The 26,097-nt window shown below is 32.4% G+C and overlaps 1 protein-coding gene across 3 annotated transcripts in view; it reads right to left on the reverse strand.

Moving 5' to 3' along the window:
* NOVA1 (NOVA alternative splicing regulator 1) overlaps positions 1-26,097 on the reverse strand; it is a 142,246-nt gene that overhangs the window by 74,051 nt on the left and 42,098 nt on the right. The gene's annotated exons all lie outside the window — the stretch shown is intronic.

The following is a 26,097-nucleotide window of genomic DNA, read 5'->3' on the forward strand; positions in this document are numbered from 1 at the left end:
TGGATTGCAGTAAAACAAACAGAAATCATGTATATTAGTCAGATCAGTAAGAATTTTCATATTAACTACCAACTTTCAGACCAACTACCAACCTCTTGAAAGCTCACTGTATCACATCATCTACAGCAAGTTTCAAGGCTGCTAACAGTAATAACCAAATCAAAATATAAATGTTCATGAGATCTGGAAAAATAAAGTTCCTAAACCTATCAAGGACATGTTCAGCATATCTGACATGTTCCTCAAAAAAAAAAAAAAAAAAAAAAAAGGAAGCCCAAAAATTATGTTAGCCATGGGAATAGATACATAAGTAGAGAATTTTTTTTTCTAGCATATGTACCACCATAAGTCTGATAACAGAATAAGCATATATTTAATTACATGTATACACCTGAACTATTCCCTCTTCAGAACTGATAAACAGATAAAAATCTCTAGTAGACAAAATCTGTAAATATGAAGTCCATATCTTCAACTATGACAATTCTTGGTCATCAAGATCAGCTGGCAAAGTCCAACATTCTCAGTTAGTTAGTTGGTTGTTCTCATCTAAAAAAGCAAGATGACAAATAATCACAGAAAGGGTTGGCTTGGAAAGGAATTTAAAGATAACCTAGTTCCAAACCCCCTGTCATGGACAAGGACATCTTCCACAATGCCCCATCCAACCGGGCCTTGAACACTTCTATGGACAGAGAACCCATCACTTCTCTGGGCAACCTGTGCCAGTGCCTCACCACCACCACAGAAAATAATTTCCTTTTCATATCGAGCCTAAACCTGTCCTCTCACAGTTTGAAAACTTTTCCCTTTGTCCTGTCACTACATGCTCTTGCACAAAGTCCCTCCGCAGCTTTTTCTTGTAGCCCCATTTAGGCACTGAAAGGGCAAAACAGGGTCACCCTGAGCCTTCTCCAAGCTAAACAACCCAAACTCCCTCAGCGTTTCCTCACAGGAAAAGTACTCCAGCCCTCTGATCATCTTTGTGGTCCTTCTCTGGACTTTCTTCAACGAAATTATGTCCTTCTTGTGCTGGGGACCTCAGCCAGGAAGGAGAGGATTTTTCAAGTTGGCTACTGGAAAAAATCCTTGTACTGTCCTGACAGCTGAGCCATGCCATAAATTGCTCAGGGGTGGCTGGCAATGGAACAGAACACTCTGTCACAGGAAAAACCACAAGTTCCAGTAGCAGAGTCACACAGTTCAGTGCCCAAGGACACACTTGGGCATGCTCAATTTTGCAGACACAGCCCAAGACATAAACTTTTTTTCCCATTTCCCACATTTCTTTTTTTATAATTGGAAAGGGGATTATCTCAGCAGTTTATTATGATGTTGAGATTCTTAGTGTCATCATCTAAAGAAGGTGTTTACATCACCTTCTTTGGAGATCCACATATTCAGGTTGTGCCTTTATGCAAAGACATATACAGCCTCAGCTTATAGTTCAGTGGTCTTGACTATTTTAACTCTTTTCTTGGGAATGTTCACTAGGGATCACCATTATTATTCCAAAAGAAAAATGGCAACTCCTTACATTTCATAACCCCTGATATAATAAGTTGTTTTTTTTTTTTTTCTTTAGGTATTTAAATAGGCATTCAATTCAATAAGAAATTATCCACAAGATCTCCATAATGGATTCCTTCCCTACCCCCACACTGCCATTGCATGTTAGTTCTTGGCATCATAGGTTTCCTCTCCCACTTTTGGAATGTCATCTGGTGTGAAAATTAAGACTTCTCAAAGTTGTGCTATGAAAAAAAAAAATAAAATAATCCTATTTAATAATGAATTTGAAGGCACAGAAAAGCTTTCTTTCCAAAATGGCTTTTAAACTGTCACAATTATGTTTATTAATTTTCATTCTTTTCTTAGGATTGCAATATTTCTTCTCCCTATTGGTATTTGTTTCTGTTAAAGTCTAAAGGCTGAACACCCTTTGGATATAATAAATGAAATAGGCACTTTTTGTTTACATGAAAAAAATATTGATCATCTGCTGTATCTGGACAAATACTAGCAGATGCAATAAATTTTTTAAGAAAATTGTGGAGCAGAACAAAATTAAAAATTACAGTAAAAACCAAATCCTTTTGTTAAGCATCAAAATAATGGAAATCAAGACTAAAATGTCTTCCTAAATGAAAACTGTAGATACCTCATCCCCTCACAGAAAGCAATTATAATTTTCTTGTTTCATACAACCACGACTACTCGTGTATTTCTATATAAAACACTGGGTTTCCTCCTCTAATACATTAACAAGCTCCCCCTACCACTAAACACATTTTCTTACACCACTTGAAGTCATGAATTCTGATTAATTACTACTGCTTTTCAGAAGCAGGACCTTTGTTTAGAAGAGAAGCCACCATGCTATGTGCTGTAAAAGCATGAAAAGAGATGGTCTGCTTCTATAGAACAGTAATAGCCAAAAATCAAATATTTGTAGATAATAAAAAATAAAAGCACCAAAGGTTTTTGCACACAGATACCATGGGGAATTGCACATACATAGGAAGAACAAGATCCAAACAAACCTACAAACTCACACTTGGATGAAGGACTAGAAATATAAGTAATAGCAGCTACTTTGAGATGAAGTAGCAATGCTAGCATTAAAGTAGGTACATTTTTAGGCCTATTTCTTCAATGCGTAGACACTAAAAAACAGAAAAAAAGGGGAAAAAAGAACATACAGCTACATCTGTTATGAACATGATAGGGTGTGAGATGACTCAGAGTTCACTCATCTTTTACATCCAGGACAACAGGGTCATCCTGATGACAATAGGTCATCAGCACAGCCTGATATGGCAATAAACAAGTACCAACTTTACAAATATCTAAGAACTCATTTGAGCTGATAGGAAATAAAAGAGAAAAAAGTTCAAGACACATAGTCAAGCACTTGTCTACATTGACTAGATAGAATATACAGGTTTTATTAAAACTGACAAGTATTTTAATTTCCCTGTATTCTCTTTTGTTTTATGTTTAAATTTTTCCTTCCAGCAATTTGTGATGCTCCTACTTTCACAGACATTGACAACCATGAATCTTAGGGAGACACCTGATTCTGCAACTTTTAACTACTAAAAACAACAGACTCACATTTATGAATTTTAAGAAAGTATTTCAATAATCACTATTTTTGGCTTAATCAATGCTCTTTGTGCTTCAGTTAAACTATATTGACAAAGGAAAACATTTGGAGCAGAGTTGTAAAAACAATTTTCCCTCCTTATTTGGCAGCTTTTAGACTGCTTTTAGAGTACTGAGTCCAGGTTTGGGTCCTCCAGTGCAATAAAAATGTTTAAAAATGTTGATAAACTAAAGGAAGTCCATTGGGGTATCACCAAGGCACTTAAGGTTATGAAGTAGCTGCCCTTAAGAGCTGAAGTTGAGGCAACTCAGCTTCTTTCATCAACACTGGAGAACAGGCAACTTCAGAAGGATCCCAATCAGGTCCTTAATAGCTCTAAAGTTATAAAGATTAATTTATGCTCTTTCCAGTGATTTATGGTGGGAGGACATGATTGAAAGAAGAGGTTCTACTTAGACTTAAGGAGAAACCTTTTCCTCAAGAGGACTCTATTGCACTAGAAAATCTTGCAGAAAAGCTGCACGGTAAGACAAAGCCAACAGCAATATTGTCTCCCTGTACAGCTGACCCTGGCTGAAGAAAGAATTTGGACTAGAGATCTGATACCCCTCCCAAACTGAATTACTCTATAAATTGGGTTCAGAGTTTTTTTAAGTTGTATTTTTGTTCTTGCATGGATTTAGTTTTTGTGCCATCATCCCCACTTTTTCTAAAGAAATTCAGTGTACTGCAGCAGTCTTTCTTGCCATATTCTGATAAAACCTCTCCCTCCTCTACAGGGCAAAGGTTTTTCTCATAGCATCTATACAAATGTGATTTGTGAAAGTGAAACTGATTATTACTAGGAACTCAGGCTATCAATCTTCCTTTTTTTAGCTGTGCAAATATAATGTTGAAAGTCATCCAGGAATAATTTTTAATGTTTTGACATCTCCTGGTTTTTAGATTATTGCTGTGAAGAACTTATATATCAATACAAAGGCATTTAATCAGATGACAAAGATAAAGCTCAGTGTAGACAAGTGCAAGGTGAATCCTTGACTCTAAGTTACTTTTAAGGCAATAGAGTATAAATAAATTGCAACCTTTTTGATATCAAACCTGGTTGTCAGTGTCAATTAAGTACTTTTTAAATGTGGAAATACAGTAAAAACATTGGCATAGCTGGTATTAGACATAGTAGAATATTCTAACCTGCATGCTATTGCCCAAATGCAAAGTTTTATTTTGGCAAATTTGTCGCTACAGCTACAATAACATATTAAAAAGGTATAAAATCATTAGGACTAAAAGGTAAATAAGTTTTCTAATTAGCATTATAATTAGTATTAGAATTTGTAAATAAATCATATGGCTTAAAAAAATCAGTAAAAATTATATGCAAACAGTAAAATAACAATCATTGTCTTGCTGGAAAAAGGTATTTTAAAAGGTTATTATATTAGCTATAACAGATACTATAAAAAGAGTATTTACCCTTAAGCACAAAGGAAATCTTTAATTTTACAGGTTTTATGACGTAATAGAGAAGTATTTCTGTACTTTCAGTATTTAGATTAAAAAATTCATTTTTTTAAGGGAAGTTTACTTTGAAATTATATTTTCTAGATTGCCTCAAGCATAGAATAATTAGCAGGAAAGATTAAATCATAAAAAGAAATACTTATTAAAATGATTCTATGAAAGACTGCAAGATTACTCAGTAAAAGCTTTGAGGGAATTTTATCAGATTTGAATGGAATTTGCACTGTAGTGGTAACAAGGTAAGAATCATGCAAGATATACTAAAACATGAACCATTTCTGACTACAGACTTTCACAGTACATATGCACAGATGAGAAGACAAACTGCTTCACAATGTAGACATATGAAAAATATGTCATACAGTTCTAAATATATATTCTAAATTATTTTCTACATGTTCTAAATTATTTCCTAAAATTATAAGATTCAATGATGTAATGATAATTACTATCTCCTTTCTACACAGTTTTCAAAAATGTCCTTTCCAAAAGAATAAGAAGAAAAGCCCTTACTTGGAAGAATTAATGAATTAAAGAGTGAAAAACTATCCATTCTCACAACAGAGAGAGATCATGTATAGTGTTACATGCATATGTAGTCAAAAATCCGGAAAATGGGAGCAGACTTCAGTGCTGAAGATTCAGTCAATTTGATGATGCTTGTTAAGCAATGAAAACATGTCATAGTGAACCACCACAGAAGGGTCTCATAAGGAAGTGATTGTGTAAAAGAATAGCAAATGTCATTCCATGTACACAAAGGTAATGCACAAAGGAGAGAAAGCAATTCTAATTTCACACAGAAAAATAATGGACTTGGAACTGTCCATTATTTCACCCATTCAAGTGCAAAATTCTGGACTATGATATAAGAAAAAGCTGACACAGTTTTAACAGCCAAAGAGAAAAACAAATCTTAAGAATTTCTACAAAAGGAATTTTAATCAGAAAAGGGTGTGAGATGACATATGATAACACAAATATGTGTTTGTATGTGGCGACTGTATTCAACTGTGGTCCCTCCCTTTGCCTCCAGATGAAACATTGCAATTGGAAAATATTCAGAAGGCACAGTTAAAGCTATAGGCTGGCTTCTAATAAAAGGATTAATGTAGGCTTACACTTCTCAAAATCTGGAAATTACTTGTGATAAATGTCAAATATCTGCAAAATCATGAATGTAGAGGAAACAGACTGATTCATCCTCTCTTTAATACAGGAAGTTTCATGAAGAAAGGTTGAAAAATGCATTAAAGGGAATGGTGGCTCTTTTGCAAGTGCTTTTTACTAAGTAGTAGAGTTTCTGTCACCTTTGTATACATTTCGCTTTATCACAAATGGACTTGCATTGGGCATACTTCTGAAGGGAAAAATCTCCAAAAACTCATACTGATGCTGAGGACTTAAATCAGAGATTTCAGCAAAATGCAATCTGCTTATGTATTCACTTTTACTTCCACATACACAATAAATACAGATATTCAAGTTCAACACATGGTATGGTCCTTCCTGAATACTAAGGTTTCTTCCTTAGGAAAGTGGAAACCATTATCCAGCCTGAGTAAGCCATTATTGAAATACAATTTTTATTTCACACATTGTCAGACCTCGTGTTAAAAACATAACTCAACACATGAAGTGTAATTTAAGGGATAATTATTCCGAACATCAGATTTCATTAATCACAACAAGGTCATTGCAAAATTGATCAGGACAGACATTATGTCTTCTAAGTCATTACACAAGAAGATAGAAATGAGGAATCAAGATACATCCCTGTAACAGATGACAGAGAATGTAAAGTATGAACACAGAGAGCCTGAGTTCTATTTCACTTACACAGGTCAGACAAATTCTCTCCTTTCATTTGGCTAGCAAGAACGTATTAAGCTACCCTGAGTTTGAAGGAAGTTCTACTTATGTGAGTGTATTTTAAAATATAAGTAAGTTTAATATAACAAGAAAACAAAATAGGATACAATTGTCAGTGAAACAATGAGAATTTTAAAAAGTTGATGTTATGTTAGCAGACAGGCAAACTACACTTGCACAAATATGACTACACAAAACATAATATGCTGTAAGTGCTTGAAGTTAACTAAAAGCAAATGTTTAAAAAGGTTTTTAAATGTATTAAATGTCCACCTTAATGACTACAAAGTTAAACATGTGAATGTAAAAGCAAGGGTCTTGAGAAACATTATAGAAAATATATGCTCATTTAAAATCCATAAATTACAGTAATTTATACATAAGAATTAGTTTTTCAATATTTATATCAAGTATACTGCCTTTGAAAGAAAATCTGAATGTTATACCAGAAAAAGTCTACACAAAGTTGTATAAATGCACTGCTTATAACAACACTTAAAATATTCTATTATATTTACAGCTCCTAATTTACCAAAGAACCAAAGAAGAAAGAAAATAAAATTAAATAAATTGAAGCACACTCAAAAACAATATTTCCATTTTAAGAGTGACAGAATTTCATAAAATTTTCCATGGAAATAACTAATCCAAGTGGTATTCCTACTTAAAACAAATCTTTCAGCTAATATACAATACTTCATTAAAAGTTAGTAGATTCTTTATTTTCTACATCTAATAGTTTATGAACCCTTTGTTATTAGAATCTGTAATCTATACAAAATACACTGATCCAGAATTACATAATGATAAAAACATTTGTCTCAATTGTATTAACAATTGTTTACATTTGTCATCAGGCAGTTTATTTTAGATTTATTTGCTGAAAACAATAATCCTTATGTTGCCAACTACTTCAAAAGCATTTTCCTGCAGTTAACTTTCTTATCTACAAATTAATTTTTGCCTTCTCACACAATCGCCTCTATGTTTCTTGGTTCATTCTTTACAGTCCTGATGCATCGATTAATTTAGTTACAATAAAGAACCTACAAACCCCATAATCTAAACATGTTCACTTCTGTTAAAAGTCTGACAAAACAAGCACTTGGGTGTGATTTTAATAGAATAAATACAATTCTACATAACTGTTTTAATTTTTTGTTATGCAGCATTGGATGGTATGATCAAGTAAATAAAAAAAGATTATTAACTATTCTGTTACTTCAGTAATGGTTACTGTAAAAATCCCAGTTCACTAATATTTGGGTGAGACATTATAAATCTGTTTACATTACTAATTTTGTAGTGATCAGAAATAGAAATTAAGCTAACTTCAAAAATGGCAATCATTTAAAACACCATAATTAAAGGCAATTAAATAAGGTTTTATTTAATTAAATAATAATAAACTACTTGGAGGATTTATCAATAGAAAAATCTTAATAATTTTTATATATTACAGCATTTCACAAACTATGGAACAGCTCTTGATCAACTGACATCTTATTTTCCATTTTAAGTTTTAATGCCTGCTTGAACTATAGTCACAGTGAGACTTCCCAGTGGAGTAAAATCTTAATGTCCACATAGCAAGTATGATTTCTGTGTTCTGGATCTTTAGCAAGTGATTAAATAAATAGAATTTTTGCTGTCTCTTATTTCTGTCAGTCCTGAAGTAACAGAAGCTGAGAAACCATTCTAGCCTGGTCATCCTGAAGAGACCTGCTCAACAAATATCCACAAATTAAGCCTTACTGAAAGCCTTAGCAAAGAGGTATAGTTCAGAGCATAATTAGTTTAAAAATAAATACCTTTTATAATTAATGGAAAACTTGTATATAAGCATAAAAATTTGGCAAGAATTTTTTTTTTTTGAATGATTGAGTCTTTAAAGTTGTACTTGGCTTTCAGGAATGACAGATAGAAAGCCAACTTCAAAAAACAGCCTCTTTTGAAACCTGATGAAGTAATTTCACAATGCCACCTGTCAGGATAGTGCTCCCATAGTACTTCAAATATTTTGAAGTGGGATGAACAAAGGCATTGAAAAGGAAGAAGAAGTCTTTCAGTTAAACTACAATGATTGTCAGTTAAACACATATTATTAACATCCCACGCTGCATCATACCAGATTAGACTGTTAGAAAAGTTCTTAAGGTACTAAGATATTATCTCAAAGTAGTATTCTAAAGACAGATCGTTTCTACGAAGACATTTCCATGTGTACCTTCCACTAATTTCAAGAAAAGTGCTAACTGATATCAACTAGCAAGAAGTTCACAGAGCAGACACATTTTATTTAACTGATATTAAAAACATTTGTCCCCTAATGGCCAGGCCTTTTTCTTCTAATGAAAAAAAGAAAAAGAAAAAAAAAAGGAATTTGAAAAAATATCTCTTTGTAAGTAAAAGAGGCTAATTTTAAATTTCAGAATGCATAGAGTTCTGAATTATAGGGTTTATTTTTATCTAATTTTTAAACAGACTTAACCTGAAGTTACTTGATCTCACATTTAGAATGGATGGCCCTAGTCTTTCATTGCAATCTACTATAATGTGATACACACAGGACAGTTTATTTTTAAATGCAACCTACAATTTAGTCCAATACATATACATATTCATTAAGTCTGATCAATCTAATCAAAGGTGTCCTTGAAAGTGTTCTCAAGGAAGACATTAAATCAGCATAAAATAACTATTATAAGCCACACAGCAGAACGAAAAAAGGTTACTATATATTGAAACACTTCAGCAATATGAAAACGTAAAGTTTCTACATTTCTAAAAACTATTCTGCACATCATGACCTTGCAAACTAAACTATAATGTATGAAAATACAAAACAGAAACTATATGTACATACTTGATATTCAGATACAGATTTGTTACTGCACTAAGCCTGAAATATTTTACTGACAAAGGTAGAAAATGCCTTTATTATTATGGCTAATACATTAAACAAATTAAAACCAAAACATTTGAATGTGATCATTTTCATCTAGTATAGAGAAGAAGCTTAAGTATCTGATGTTATGTGCTGAGCAGGTATTTTCATAATTTAATTACATGGCAGTTATTAATGCACAAAATTCCAAGTCCACATAGCATAGCTTTCAGAAGAGTAACATACTTCTTGTACGTCATCAGCAGCACCTTAGAAAAGTAATAAAATACATCATGTGCTTCCTGTGCACTTAACATTCTACTATACAAGCACAATATAACATTTAATATACATACATCAAGTAATCCTTATTAAATCTTCTACACAATTAGAGTAACAGGCAAATTTCTATAAAAGTAAAAAAAAGTATTTTTTGCATCAATAATATCATCCTTCAGTTTCACTGGTGAATTTAAGAACTTTATTCTAGCTTAATGTTGATTTTATAAATAGCTGCTGATATTCATATCAAGATTCTTTCCTCTTCCCTCTTACTTTCCTCACCACTGAACATCCTGGCAGCAGATACTAATGGAAACATGTTGACCTATGCTCTAGAAGAAAAAGAGATGGAAGAAAGTGTTTAAAGCAGTAAGAGAAAAGTATCAGTGTTTATAGCAAAAGTGAACACATATACATAATGACAGAAACTATTCAGATATTTCAATCCCCTTTTGTTCTTATGTTTTTGTAATTATTCCTTAAAAATCAGGAAAGGGAAAATGGTATTAACTCATAATCCATAAGGTACAGCATATGTCTGGCTATAATCTTTGGCATTTATAACTTGACAATCAAGACAGATTCTATGAAAAGGACTGGAAAGGAATACAAAAGCTCAAATGTTTCTAAGAAGGCTTTCTTCATGCAAAGGATCACACATAATTTGGGGAAAATATAATTATTAATGAGAGGTGTGAGTTCAACATGGTAAAATTCCTTCTAGGAAAAGGAATTCAAGTATAGAAAACTGATGAGCAGGGACAACATTTTGCATTTGACAAGATATAGAGTTAGAAAGCAATTAAATTCAAGTGGAGTGATCAGAGAAAGTTTTTAGACAAATGACTATGAAAGTGGATTTTTGAAGAAATGAAAGTTAAGGACCTAGGTAAGACTTTGGTAACCTGTAAAGAACAACAAGCATTTGAAGATTTTTATAAACAAAGAGCAAAGTTTAGATGCATGCAATCTGAAATGTCATAGATTGGCTATGCAATTTGACAGACAAATTATAGTCTTGAAAAGAAAGGGTATGCTGTTCACAGTAACCAAAAATGAGTAAGAAGGAAAGGTCTGTGAAGAGAACTGGGATCAGCTTTCAAATTATTTATTCAAATTCTAAGCAGAATACAACCACATTATATAAATGTGGATAACCACAGTCGAGACAAGATGTTCTAGGAATCACAGACAGGAACACTAGATATGTGCATCATCGCGAGAAACAAAAAATACACTCCTGACCAAATCTGTGTGTAAGATCATGTATATCAATGAAGAATATTAGGAAGAAAATCTCTGGCACACAGATTAAAGTGAGATGATGGCAGGCAACCTACCAAATAATGAGATATATGAAGACAAAGTCACAAATGGACGACAGTTTCGTAGTTGATTATGACTACAGAGCCGTACTCGGTAATTGAAATGAGCGTGAAAAAATTGTGTACATATGTAGTTCAGGAAGAACAGAGAAAGGGAGTAAAATAATAGAGTCATACAATTTTTAACAAGAGGAAATCACTAACTAATAGAACAAAATCTGGAATGAATGAGTTTCAAAGAAAAGGAAGACACAACTAACTCAATATTAGCACACAACATATACCCAACTGGGTATATGGTCTAACTTTGTATAAAATGCATTAAAAATGCAGAAAAAATACAGGCTTATGCTTGCCAAACACAAAATACTCTATTTCTGGGGATTACAGATAGGAGAAAAAATTCACTAATATCTTCCATCTAACATTGAATTTATGATTTGGCAGAGAGTTCAACAGACGTTTATAAAGCTGGCCACAGTTCTTCTTGCTTCACTTAATTAATGAATCATCTAAAAATGCTAACTACCTAAAAAAAAGCCCACCCAAAACCAGGAGTACAAAACAGTTCCCTAATTAAAAGATAATCTTTTTGTTACATATATCTTTTTTCCACATATATGATGAAAATCTAAACTTAATAATTTTTTCACACTTTGGATAGTTTTACAGAATGAGATTGCTATTATACCTGAAAATATGAATTTTGTTGCTGTCAGTCCTGACCTTTGTCAATACCTATAAAAATAAAATTTTTAAAAAAATTTGGGTTCTTTGACATTACAGAGTAGAGAAAAAGGAAAGTACTTTCCTTCAAACTACAGTGCTTGAAAAGCAGTCAAATTAGAGAAAGTTAGTAAGCTCAAGCAAAACAAAATCTTGCTATAGAATTAAAGTAAATATCCAATTGCTTTTTTATTTTCTTGTTCCTGGTTTATTTGTTTCTTCATTTTGGTTTTGATTTTTTTTTGCAAGGGCACTGATTTTTCCCCCTTCTAATGTGCTGCCAATACTATTGTCAGAAATATTCATTGGAGTGGAAGCAGCTGAGACTTATTTTTAATTGTTGAATCCCATGTTAGCCAGTGAAATGTAGCATTATAAAATAGCAGGCCTTACTAAAAAGGAGAAATAATTTTATTAACAAACCCATAAGCCTTCATATAATGCAATATGGTAAAATATATCGTACTAAACTATCACTATCAGATGTGCACTAACACTCATGAAAGCCTATTTAATCTGCTAAATGTATTTTAATGTGGTTACTGATATGAACAAAAGTGGCATAAAAATGAGGAAATTAGACTGTAAACTGTGAAGAACAGAATAGGATGATGTAATATTAGAAGTAATTTCTCACAAGAATCCTGTGCTGAATTAGAGCAACTTTCCAGCGATATGGCATTTCCTTCCTGTGCCACTCCATACTCCCTGAAAATATATAAAACGGAATGGGTTTTACAGTACATGGAGTCACGTTCATGTCAGTTACTCTCTAGGCTTTACGATTCCTTAAGGACATACCACAAAAAAAAAAATCTTATTCCACAAATTAATTTAGTTTTTGTACTGCAGACAAACCTGATGCTGGTAAGATACCACCAACGAATGCACTGGAACAACTGTCTGCAGCTCACCCTGCACTGAAACACTTTTCAAAAACACCACACTTTTAAGAATTACACTAAAAGCAGATTTTTTAAAAAAAATTTTTATAAGATTCAATGAGACTCAAAATGCCCCAAAACTTGATTTTAGAGAAACCAAACTTACAAGTCCATGTAACAAAATTTTGCCCTGGTTTAAAACAGTTGAATGCCATTGACTTCAGAAACCTATTTTTCTAGTGTAACACTACAAAAACACTAGAACTGCATTCCATAGGCAGTGTTTCAGGAATCAACCTGCGAACAACTCCAAAGTAAGGCATAGGTTCTCCTTACTCCTATCTAAAGAACAAAATCTGCAAATGTATCCACTAAACACCTAAGAGTAGTTGGCAGAAATTTGAAAAAATATCTAAGGTCCAAATTCACATTTTAGTATTTTTGTGTACCAATTTGGACTACAGAGACTTTAAGTATCAGTACCTTTACAGGATGGGAATTACAGCTGCCTGACGCACTCTCCTTCCCAGCAGTATCAGCCAAAGCTCACAATTCCAGTCTGTGATATCTGGTAAAAAATTGAATGGAATGCCATGTCACTGCTCTGCAGATTTCTGAAACTGAAGTATCTGCTTTTTTTTGCCTAAGTAATGACTATAAGACGTCATATGCTGGTTTTTCTTTAACAAGCATATCTGATTTGAACTAGTTCCTTCATTCCTAAAAGAGCTAAGGTTTTTAGGACTGCATGGAGTAATATGCTTCGCAGCTCATTTTGAAAATTAGTAAATACCAGATAAACTCTAATGCTCTGTTCAGTTCTTAGAAAAAAAAAAAGTCACCTTTGTTTTTAGTATTCTTGCTAAAGATCAATGAACACTTCTTTAATGTCCAATGCATTCTAGATTTAGGTAAATTCTGCCAAAGGCATTTGGTTTTTTTCATCTTAATAATTGTTCATCTACTAAAATAAAGTTATATAGAAGATTTTTACCAAAGGAAATTAAAAGAAATTAAAACTAGAGCTGCCACGGGAGGACTTCAAGTTAAAATTCAATTTCACAATGGAAATCCTTCAATAGCAGAAATCCTACAGTATATTCTTGAAAATCTAGGAAATAAAAATTAGAATAACTTTTAGATTTGTACCTGTGATCTTGATTCTTATGTAACAACTAAACACATATATGTCCTAAAGAATATTTATACTATAAAGCTCACAGAGCTTTAACTATGTGCTTTGGAACCATTGGTTTGGTTCAAGTGCTTTTTGATTTTAGCTTAGTTTTGTAATATGGAGACACAAAAATAGAAAGTGGTTGCTCAAAATAATTATAATACAATTTTGCAGAAAAGCAAAATAGAGAAATTTTATTGTTTCAAAGTTAAGTTTTTTAGTTAATGAAGAAAAGCACGGTATACTTATTGATTACCAGATGAACATTCAAATCTTTAAGATGAAAAATTTAAGAGCTATAGTGTTACAAAACTAATTTTCTTCTCAGTACTAGTTACATTCCAACTAGACTTACAAATGAAAGCATAGACTGCATTTTAGAGTCCAAACAAATCCAAACAGTCTTCATGAAAACAATTGGAGGATTAATCAGCAGCAAATAATATTTTTCAATAGTGGATCACAAATATTTTACACATATATTTGGGTATATATTTTGAGTTTGTAAATCTTCTTTTCAAATACACAATCAGTAACTTCATTAGATGCTTCTTCAAATTTCAGAGCTTTGCAAGAGATGGGAACTGCCCAGCCATCAAGCCAAAAAAAACCACCAAAACCTAAAAGCAATACAAACTGTTCATGATCTGTTCATGAGACAAGAAAAATATTCAGAAAAATCATAATTTGTATATCAAGAAAACAGATAAAATTCTGTGACTGCACTTATTTTTTAGCAAAGCATGTAGGTAAAATGAAATATAGGTTGCTGTATTTAAAGGACTGGATAAAATTCTAGGGCTGGAAATTTCTTCCAGGAGCAGTTTTTGGACAAGAAAGGTGGTGACAAGAAAAAAAAACCTTCTCAAAAGTAGAAAAGAACATGCACATTTTCATTTAAGCATGATGATGCATATGTGGTAATTTAGGTTAGGTATGAGTGGATATATATATGTATTTAAGATATATTGTAACAGCTTGGTATTATGACCAGTGCCTTCTCTATATTCAGTTAAAAAAAAAATTGCTAAGATCACAAGATTCATAATTTTCCTTCACCCTTTACCGTAGTTCTGTAAACACACTGAAAACATTTAGTGGTCTATATTAATGCCATAAAGCTCATATGTAGACTTCTTCTCTAGAAATTTCAGAATACATTCTAAAATGCAGATGAAGTTAGTGAAGATGGATGTCTATGGCACACTATTCAGTGTCACGTCTTTCACTGAATGTATGAAATTGATGTACTACGTCAGAAATGGTTGCTCATTATAGAAATAATACAAGTACTTTTAAGAAAGCAAAAATATTTTAACTGGTTTCAGATCAAATTTAATAATTTGGATTAATTTATTGACAAGAGTCAGGAAAGAAAACTAAGTAACTGGGGTTGCACAATTTTTCTCAGATATTTTCTTCAACATTGATGTAGATATAAATTTAAGATGAAAGTATCAAGGAGTGCAAATCTTTCAGTGCATGCAAAATATGCATTTTAACATATATGTGTTGCTGTACTACAGCTACTCCATTTGGCAAAGAGGAGTTAAAACATCTGGGTACTCATTTATTTATTCCAAATAATGTCATCTAGCAGACAACAGGAAAAATATCTCTGTAGAGAAATTATATCTGTTGCTCCAATGAACAAGCTAGAATGCCATAAATATAATACATTTATATAATCTATGGTAACAATACAATTATTTTCAACTTCTTCCCTGAAATTTCTCTTCTACACATAGATACAATAATGAATTCCTTCTACATGTTGTAAGGTTATATATCCATTCCATCATTTTACAAGAGATTGAAGGTCTTAATTTTTATTAAAATGAATTTATGCATTAAAAATTAAAAGCAATCTATTTATTTTCTCTTATAAAGGAAGCATAGAAAAAAGATAAATATAATCAAAATTATTATAATACCTAGTAATTTTGGTATATTTTCATATTTCCCACTGTTATACAAAGGAGTGAATGTGCTTTTTTATAATATACTTTCACAGCATGAAATAATACTTTATGATATATCACAGCACACATCAAATGTAAAAATATTTAAAGGCGGTGATTTGATTCAATTTTTATATACTAAGCTTAGTTTTACAGAAATTACCATATCTCTCTTTTTTTCTGGTGTCAGACACTTTGAAATAGATGACTGCTCACCTCTTTGGAAATATTTATCTAAAATTGAGAGAAAAATCTGAGGAGTAGAAGAGATATGCAGTGTATAGTTATCTTATTTCACTATTTAAATTTTCATTTTAAGGAAGACTTCAGGGCTGTTTGTACTCTAGTATATGGTATTTCAGTGTAAGGGGGGGGCAAAGGGTTTTTAAACATTAAAAAAAAAAGATTTTGAACAAAGAAAACCAACAGCAATCCATCCTAAATGTTAGGCCACCTTCACGGGTGCACACTTAAAGAAGTCCTGTCTCTATAAAGGGTAAATACCTGTACTGAGGATTTAAACAATGTGGGCTGCTTTGTTTAATTCTAAAATTCACTCTAAGAATCTGGTTCAACTAGAAAAATTCGTATCAGGCAGGGGACGTGAACATGCACTGTTCATTCCTTAAGAACATACACTGAACATGAAGAACAGAAGGAAGAATCAGATCAAGAATTAGAAGAAAGTAGCATGATGCTGTGTCTAACTGCTATTTTGTTAGGACTGTGTTGAATGATCATTCTTAAAATCATAATCCTAGGTTAAGTAACCTATCAAAACACAACTGGCAGTCTATACTTTGGAAGTCCTGAAGTAATATTTTATTTGACTTCCTTAACACCAACATTGTATTAATGACTTCACATCCAAAACATTGTTCCTGAGAGTGAGATTGATTAACTGAAATTAATTAAATAATAGAATGTGAATATTCAGAGTTATGCCGTTCAAGTGCATTCACCTGATTTTTTAAAAGGAAGTACAGTTCAAGAAGTACAAGAAACAAGTGTATTTCAAGCATTTTCTAATCATGCTCATTTTTTTCTATGTCTGGTTTGTACTTCAGTAATAAAGAAGAGTTGTGCACTATTTCCTGTTTCTCAACTAATAAAACTGAAACAGAAGAAAACAATTTATAGAAGACAAGGTCCACATACATTACAATTATTTAGTCTGACAGCTCTTACACATGCAGATAGAAAAAAAAAAAAGAAAAATTATTGTAAAGTTATTTGTAGCATTTAAGTTCTCCACAACCAAAATGTAACTGAATAAAAAATGCTTCACTTTGTAAATAGCCAATGAAAAATCCAATTATACAAGTGTAAAAACACTCAAAATCTTGCACAAAATTTCCTACTTTTATATATACACACATATGTGTACAATTTAATATGCTTTTGGAAAGGCAGTACAGCAAACCTTTTAAACTAAATTGTCTTAGACAATTAACATTCATTACAAAATTAAATCTATTGGACAAATAACTAAAACTAAATTAGACAATTTAGTTATTTTTAGTCAAAAGCAGAAACTTGTACAGTAGAAGGGAGTCTTCAAACACCTGCTGTGTTTTGAAAGCAAAAAGTTACATGAAAAACAACAAAACAACTAACCTATTCTTCCAGAACCCAATTTGCATTACCAGCATGCTTATTTGAAATCCAACTTTGAAAAAAGTCTATGACTTGACAACAAGTTATTTAAAAGGCAGTTTTATTTTACCGCCCCATACAAAAAGGGATCCTAATTAAGATGCAGCACAATACAGAACTAGATTTATAGTAGTGTTGCAAAAATGTGTTTTTAAAGATATATTCATAGCAATTTTCCTTTTCCTATTACACTGCATAGTGGTTTTCTGTATTGAGTTGGAAATACTAGTGATTATATATTTTTACATTTTTTATCACTAAATAAAAATCTGATAAAAATTCTGTATATTGAAAATCTGGCAGAAAGCAAACACTCACACCATTATTGTCCTCCACAAAAATGCATTCTAAACACCAGCAAATGAGACATTCAGCTGGAGCATGAAACTAAAACAAAAGTTGCTTTTTTGTTCTACTGCAACATGCTAGTCATATAACAGTTGCTTTTCACAATAAGAAGGGATTATGAAGGGATTATATTTCAGTTTAAAAAATTATTCCAATAACAAAATCAAGAAGCAATATGCATCCATAACACAGCTATCATATGCTTACACAAGAGACAACTTTACAATATTTAAAACCTCTATTCATTGTTAGACCACAAGGCTTTCATCTCCTGCTTTGGTACAGAACAAGACTACACTCAGTAATATATTTCAGAGAGAGAAAGTATATGCAAGTATGCACAGTGCCAAACAAAGTCAGAGAATAAACCTGTCTAACTGAAGCAGGTGCAACTCTAAAGTACATAGAGAAGCTGACCACTACAGAGTTGCAGGCTAGCCCCAAATCCAGTATGAGAAAAATTGTCAGGGTGGTAAGAGTAAGAATTTTAAACTCCTAAGGAAATCCTTGCGTAAGTCAGGGCTCAGTGACACTGTCCTCCTCTGCTGCACCAATAATACAGAAACTGTCTGTCAAAGTACAACTAAAATACTCCATCCCTATTAAATTTGCAACTAAGATTAAAAGATATCTATAAAAATCTAACAAATCAGAGCTAGAATGCCACCCTAAACTTAGCATACCACTATACAGGGCAACAGTGTTTAGGAAACAAATAACCTTTAAGAAGTAAAAACACATGGCTGTATAAAAACATTGCTGTATAATGCAAGGATTCAGAAACCATTTGTTGGTTTTGTTGTTCTGGGGTTCTTCTGGTTATCATTTTCTTTGATTTAGTTTCTAATGATAGTTAGTGGCTATTTATATAGTATTAAATAGATAAGAAACTGTCTGAGATTTACATTACACTAACCCTGGAAGCTGTCTTCCTCGTTGGATGCTGTGGAGATCCTCTTAGTTTTTGATTGGAGTGTGCTGTTTAAGTGAGTTGATAAGCAGAAGACTATTTGACTTTTTTGTCTGAAATTTGAAAGACATCCAACTCGGATACCTGAAAATTATGTAACTTCAAGTGTGGCAACTTACATTCAATTTAGCTTACTGGTAGAGAATTTCAATGAGTTTTAAAAAATTGACTCGATCAAAAGCTGAATATATGGGCTTTTCATAAAGTTGATATGCATTTAGACAACTTCATCTATCTCAAGTTCAACAGTAGTATAAATGAAAAATTTCTACACAGGAGATGATGCCTGAAATATGATAGAAACATGGTGAGGTAAAATACATTTTTATTATACTTCAAAAATCTAATTTGTAGTAAAGCATAGTAAAACATGAAAGCATGCAAAATAGATTTATTACTAATGCTTGTAAATTTCTTAAAGAGTAAAAAGCCAAAAATTTAGTTAATCTATAAAGATTTTATAAACATTGTATCTTGATTTTTATGGCAGTGTTTTTGTTTTGATATTGGTAATTCATTTCGATTTTTTGGCAAAGGTAATTAAAACATTATTGTAAAAAACAGTTTTCTCATCAAATAGGAACATACCATATTATTCAATGTATGTTACCCCACTCAAACTGACTGCTGTTTTTTTTTTTTTCAAAATCTGGCAAAAAGCAAAATTCATATTAAAAAAAATTCCAAAACATTTCAAACTGAACCCATCGCAAAAGAAGTCGTCAAAGATGGTAACTTACTGCAATCCACATGATGATACTAGAACTAAAAGCTAATCTCAAATAAACAGTATGCTGCTCTTTTATCAAAATTTAAACTGTGGTGGTTCCAACTTCTAGCAGCTTTATTTTACCTACCACAGGTTACCTTTGATTTTGGTTTCTTTCCTTTATTTTATAACTATATTGCACATGCATCACAATAAAGCTGAAGGCTTTGAGAGTTCTTGATCCTCTATTATTTTAAGTAGTCACAAGCCAAATTTTGTTCACTAAAACTAAGTACAATATTCTATTACATTGTAAATTTGGATCATCAGAGTATCATTAGTAGATAAAACTGATCATGTTGGAGTTCAAGCTGAAGTAGTTCATACTTCAAACGCTGTGAAGATTTAATTATCACATATTATTAAATGTTATCTAAAATTCTTTCTTGCAACTGAAAACTACTTATATCTTAATTGGTTTATGTGGCATTTAAATAACTTTCCAATTATAACAATTTGGTACCCATGTACAACATCCAATCACTTGTTATTGATTTGGACAGTCATGGCAAAGCTCAAGTACCAAACCACCAATTGGTTATTTGAGACTGAATGGTCACACAACCCAGAAAATGTCATCCCTGTCTAGATTCAAGGGCATTGTCAAAGTAGAATGGGAAAATTTGATTTAATGCTTTAACCATTAACAATATTTGTCAAGAAAATCATGGAGTTCTTTACATCTCTAGGCTACAAAGTGTGAGCAAATGCAAGGAATGAATCAGAGCTGGGCTGCTAAGCGTATCAGCCAATATAAGATAATTATCTTTTTACAGAGGTTATTAAAGAAAATAGAGTCAATCATTAAATACCATATTACAACCCTCTGAAGGACAACCTTGTCAATATTATTTAATTCAGGAAATAAAAACAAAGCATTTTGAATGAGCCTTTTTATCTGTAAGCAGCAAATTTTTTCTGATTTTGAATAAAAATTTATATCTCAGAAAAAAAATATACCCGTAAAATAGATTTTGTTTTTTGCAACACTGAATTAATTTTTAAGGAAAGAACAAAACTAAATTTTAATTACACAGGATTTTGAAGACACATATATTGTATTAATTGACATACACCCAATGTATAAAAGTGGCTATAAAAGTCCCCACAGAAGGGCTTCAAAACAACCTTTTTCAAGTGCTAGAGAGGAGTCACTGAAAGTGGCCTTTTGTTTAACATAACTTTTATTTTTACACAGCTTGAAATCACGCCAAACCTTCTCTTCCTGTGATATGTAAAATAAGCAACATATAAACACTTTGAAACAGGAACACATACTGCAGATGAGCTTTTATCACACCTACTGATAGTTCAATAGGAAAAAAAATATTCATATGAAACCACCTTGGAAATATTTCCTATTGAGACTATTCTAAAGACACGCAAAAGTTAATTGTACTCTGAAAAGTTGTCTAATAATTGTTACTATGTGGCTATCCAGTGCACCACACACCCAGCATTTCACACTGTGAAATATAAACAGTCATTCTTCCAAAACTAGAAAATAGAAGAATTTCATTCTCTTGAGATAAAGAAGCTTCATTGGAGAAAAGACATCCCCTGTTCTATACAATAAGTCACCAGTTTTAACAAATGAAATGTAAACTTTGTGCAAGTGACGCATGCATAGACACCCTAAAGGACAAGAACATTTGCATGTGAGAAGACTTAAAAACAAATATTCTCAAGGCTCTTGCTTGCACTTCTAAAGTTACACCACACACTAACATGCAGCATTTCACACACGTAAACCCATCGTACTTGTTACTCCAATTTACTAAATCTTGGTAGCAATAGATTCTTTTCACTAGGAAATGCAGAAGCCTATCTTTTAACAAATGCAAGTAGCTACAGCATGTATCCTGATGACACAGCTCTCGACCCTGACTTTACACCATATAAAGAGACAAACTGAAGGTCATTGGCCTGGTATCCAACCCTTTTGGATTTGGTTTTAAGCCACATATCTCTCTAGTAGCACCTTTCTCCCCACAGGTGTCAAGCCAAACTTTGACCAAGTATGGCAGACAGAATAAAGTCTGAAAAAAATTCACACACATAATTCACTCTTCCTAACTACACATCACAGACTCAAAACTAAAATAAACCAGACTTGACTTGACATATTTGGATTAAGGAAGCGCTGGAAAGCTTAGTTTTGTTTGCTTGTTTGGGGTTTCTTCCTTCCAGGAGTTCAGCAAAAGGCCCACAGTAACTCAACAGAGAAGAGCTGTAAATCCTTAATCCAGTTACGATAGTAACAAACAAAAAGCAAATGTCACAATATTTTGGTTTTTAAAAACCTGAGATAGTTAACTGTAAAACAAATAATCCTATATTCCTTCTCTAGTTAGTCCTAAAGCAGAAGGCTATTTAGGTTATTTTATGATAGCCTCAAGTGATAATTTCCATCTTCTTTTTGTACAGGATTAAATTACTGCAGCAAGACTCAAGACAACAGTAACAACTACTGGCTAAAAAAGTAAAAGTAATCTAGATAGTACAAGAGAATTTACAGGGAATGGATCAAGCATAAGTTTAATGGTTTATCCCAGAGAGACATAGATAAAATTTTTAAATTAAGAGACAGATATCCTATCCATTCATCAGACTACCCCTTCCACGTTATATTACTGTGATTAAAACAAGCTTGTTCCAACTCACATCTTCACTACTGAAAATATCAGAGCCAGACAGTGAAGTAATTTAGCTCAAAATATGTGATGATTTAAACATCTAAATCAAGTATTTTCCCTGAAAGGCCAAAAGTGGAAAGGTAAAATGAAGTAATATACCTAGATAAAAGTGCAACATCCAATTTATCAAGTACTTTTCTAAAAATGAAAAATAATGCATTCATTATTAAGACCTTTAGTATTAAAATACATTTTAACATGGATTTACTGTGCTAGCTAATCACAGAGCTTCCAAAAGGAGACCATTAACATATTGCTATCAAATCAAAATTAATTCTCAGAAATTATCACTGGCCGAGGCAAACATTTAATAGACAAAAGCACAATGAGTCAGCCAAAGGAAGGCAGGACCTGTTACAACCTCTGTCACCACTCCAGAATCTGCACAGAAAATACAGATTGCTTCAGAAGGACAGACAGACAAGGGGCAGTGTGTGGGAAGGGAATGGAAAAGAGGGCTATTCTACAAAATCATCAATACTGTATCTTCCTCTTCCTGCAGAGGTACTAAAAATTATCTTGCACAGGCCTTCTATACCTGTCCCGATCTATGAAATAGTAGTTCTACTGTCAGAGCGACCTTGGCTACAGGGAGATTTCATCACTGCCTTTATGCTTTGATTTTCTACATTTTCCTTCAGCCATCTAACAAAACAGCAGCATCTAATGAACAACAGGGTAATAATACAATATAAATATTGCTAGAACAACTTTTGTATTTAGTTCTCTGCCTCTAAAGGAAACAACTTATTTTCCTGTTTTAAGCTGTGTAATAGTTTCTGAAAATCTCCAGCGGGATTCAATAGCAAGTTTCTTCAAATAGCTTTGCACCTATAGTCCATTCAATTTATAAATAAGCATACAGCACCTTCCCCAGAGGATTAAAATTTTTTAACCTAATTTTTGAAGTCATCTGATACTATGCAGACAGTAAGAGAGCTTTAGACCATTTAATTGCTAAACTGATTGGATTCAATTTATTCTGCAGAATACTGTTCAGACTATAGTTTTGATACATGATTTAACTAAAAATTTACTTTTAGTGTTATGACTTGTCCTGCATTATCTTGGTTTTGTAAATTAATTTTCAGAATGGAAACTGATGCAATAGTGTCCTCATTGCCAAGTAAAACTATCAATTACCTTGAAAGCATGAACCAATAACATCCTAGATTTTGTAATTACTGAAGACTTCTTTTACAGGTATATTATCTACAGAGTATTACAAGCCATCTATTGGGCATGAAAATTACAGATGAACAAAAGCACTAATCTGTGCTTCTGTACATACTAAATATGCATATTTTAACCAAAAACATAAAGCAAATGTGTAAGAAAATGTCATCTGATAATTTAAAGATTCATGATCCTCCTATGTATATGTATCATTTAAAATGGGAAAATAGGTAAAACGAAGATTTTACCTTTATATTGGAGTCTGTCATTCCTAAATGTGTTTGTATGCTAATGTTTGTAATGTTAAAAATTTATTAACTATTTGAGGAAGAAACATTAACATGAGTTCATAAAATGAACCACTACAACGGCAAAGATTTATGTATCAGATTAAAGATATGGACATATCAATATAATAAATCTAACTATATTCAAACTGTGTGCATCCTTGTATGTATGAAAGAGAATGCAAGACAGGGCATGTGCATCTATCTCTAAAATGGATACTATGAAAGGCTGCTTACTGGAAAGAGTTGGATAAGTGTAAAGGAAAAGGTATATTGTTAATAATTATTGAAAGTGCAAAATTATAAACACAGCATGTTACTGTTTGAAGCTACACAAATATACATTATAGTCCTCTGTGAAATCAAACTAAAAATCCCAGTAAATGCATGATGATCTTTTCTCATTGATTTCATATAAGCATTTTTCCATGCTGCTTATACAGGAAATATTTAATTAACATGGCACCTAAATAGATTAATCTAATGACACTGCACATGGGGCAAGATCAAACTTAGAAACAAAGACAAAAAAATAGGTCCAAGGTATCATTCAAGTGACTTTTCATATACTATGCATATCTTCTGACTTGCAACATATTTCTTTAAGTCATCAACAAAATACCATGAATATCCTCTATCCCATATTGCTCCATAAAATCAGGGTGTCAATCCACCATCTCCTTTCACTAGGTGAAGATTCTGAGCATGGGGTGTGGGGACAGTATGGGAAGAGGAGCCAGTGTTCTTAGTTGTATTTATTCCCACATACAAGTCACATTAGCTGAAAAAAAAATCCCAACAAATTATGTAAAGCTTTTTTTAATAAGTATTTTTTTTTTATCATCTTAGCAACAAAATGACCATAATTGCCTGGTAAAATCCACATTGCATTATGTTTTTGGTTAAAATAGACATATTTAGTACATACAAAACCATCAATATTAAAGCTGTCATTGCTTTATTAACGCTGCAGTCCATACTCAGTGCAAGATAATAATGCTGTGCACAAATGCAACAATCTTGCTCATACTGAAAGCACATGCAAGGTTTTCATTAGTCCAACAAAGATGGGTTATAAATGCAGTTGTGCAAAATAAGTTATCTTAATAAAACCAAAAATATCAGATAAAAAGTGAGATTCAATTGCATGAACCTCACAAACAATATAAGCTACAACATATGTTAACGTTATATAAGGTATTTTAAATGACACTTTATCTATGATAAGCATTTAAGTAAAATTAATATCAAATGCATAAAATAACAATTATTTGTTTACAAATTCAGACCATTGTTTTTACAAAAAATACTCTAATTTTGGTATGTGAACAGTTTTTTTGAAAGGGAAATATATTAAATAACTGATTTTTTAATCTTGAGTCTTTACACTTCCCTGCTCATATTCAAATATTAAATCTATGTGCTACTGATGCAAGTATAATAGCAAATCAAAACTCTCAGTGCCTGAAGTGCTATGGAGTCTAAATTCTCAATAGTGTCTTACAAATTATTCTCTAATCTTGGGATTTGATGAATAGTTTACAGAAAAGAACTAAAAATATGGCAGTGTGAAAGGGAGGGTTTTCAGTTCTTTCATGGTCCCAGAAAACATAGAAAAAGTTGGCAGGATCACCTCAGCTCCACTGTGCTCCTGAAAAATATAAAATACCAGTGTCCACTGCATCACTGGGTCCTTAGCACTTTAGCACTACTTATGAAAAAGATTTTGCTGATGACCATTTTGGTGCTTTAAAATATGGAGTAAGACAAATTTGTTGGTAGTCATGACCTTTCAGTTTTTATGTTTTGTTCCCTAAATACATATTAATTATAGGTAAAAGGTGTTTTCCATGATGACATTGGGCATTGTCACTTATCCAGAAGTATTAAGAAAAAAATAAATTAAATTTAAAATTTAAAAACTTTAGACCTATTTTATTCCATTTTTATCTAATGAAATTACATTTCAATTGTTGATCTCACATATATACTAGCAACACCTAACTGGAACTAAGGCTGGGAGCCTGCAACAGGCTCATAAAACCTCCCCCATCACAATACAGTCAGTAGTGTAAGTTCTTTGACGGTGGCAAATGCAAGCTTAATAAAAAAGCAAAGTACTGGCACCTCATTACTATTATCTCTATATGTTAAGTAACCAGGACTTCAAAACATCCATGGAAGACTGTCAGTGGAATTTGGAGATGACACCAGTAGAAGTCCTGCTGGATGTGCTGTCTTACACCTGGAATCTTAGCTGGAAGTTATCAGTGTTATACCAGTCAAAGATTTCATCAGTAAAATTTGGCTTAGAAAGGAGGCTCTGCAATACAAATATAAAATCAAATAAAAATACAAGTGAATAATTCTAAACAGCAGAGTCAGAATATTTATCATTCTGTGCCTGCTCAGCTACTGTCATCAAAGCAACAAAAGTACTTCTGTACG

The sequence above is a fragment of the Lonchura striata genome, chromosome 5 (genome assembly GCF_050655825.1).
Source record: "Lonchura striata isolate lonStrDom1 chromosome 5, ASM5065582v1, whole genome shotgun sequence".
In the NCBI taxonomy this organism is placed as follows: Eukaryota; Metazoa; Chordata; class Aves; order Passeriformes; family Estrildidae; genus Lonchura; species Lonchura striata.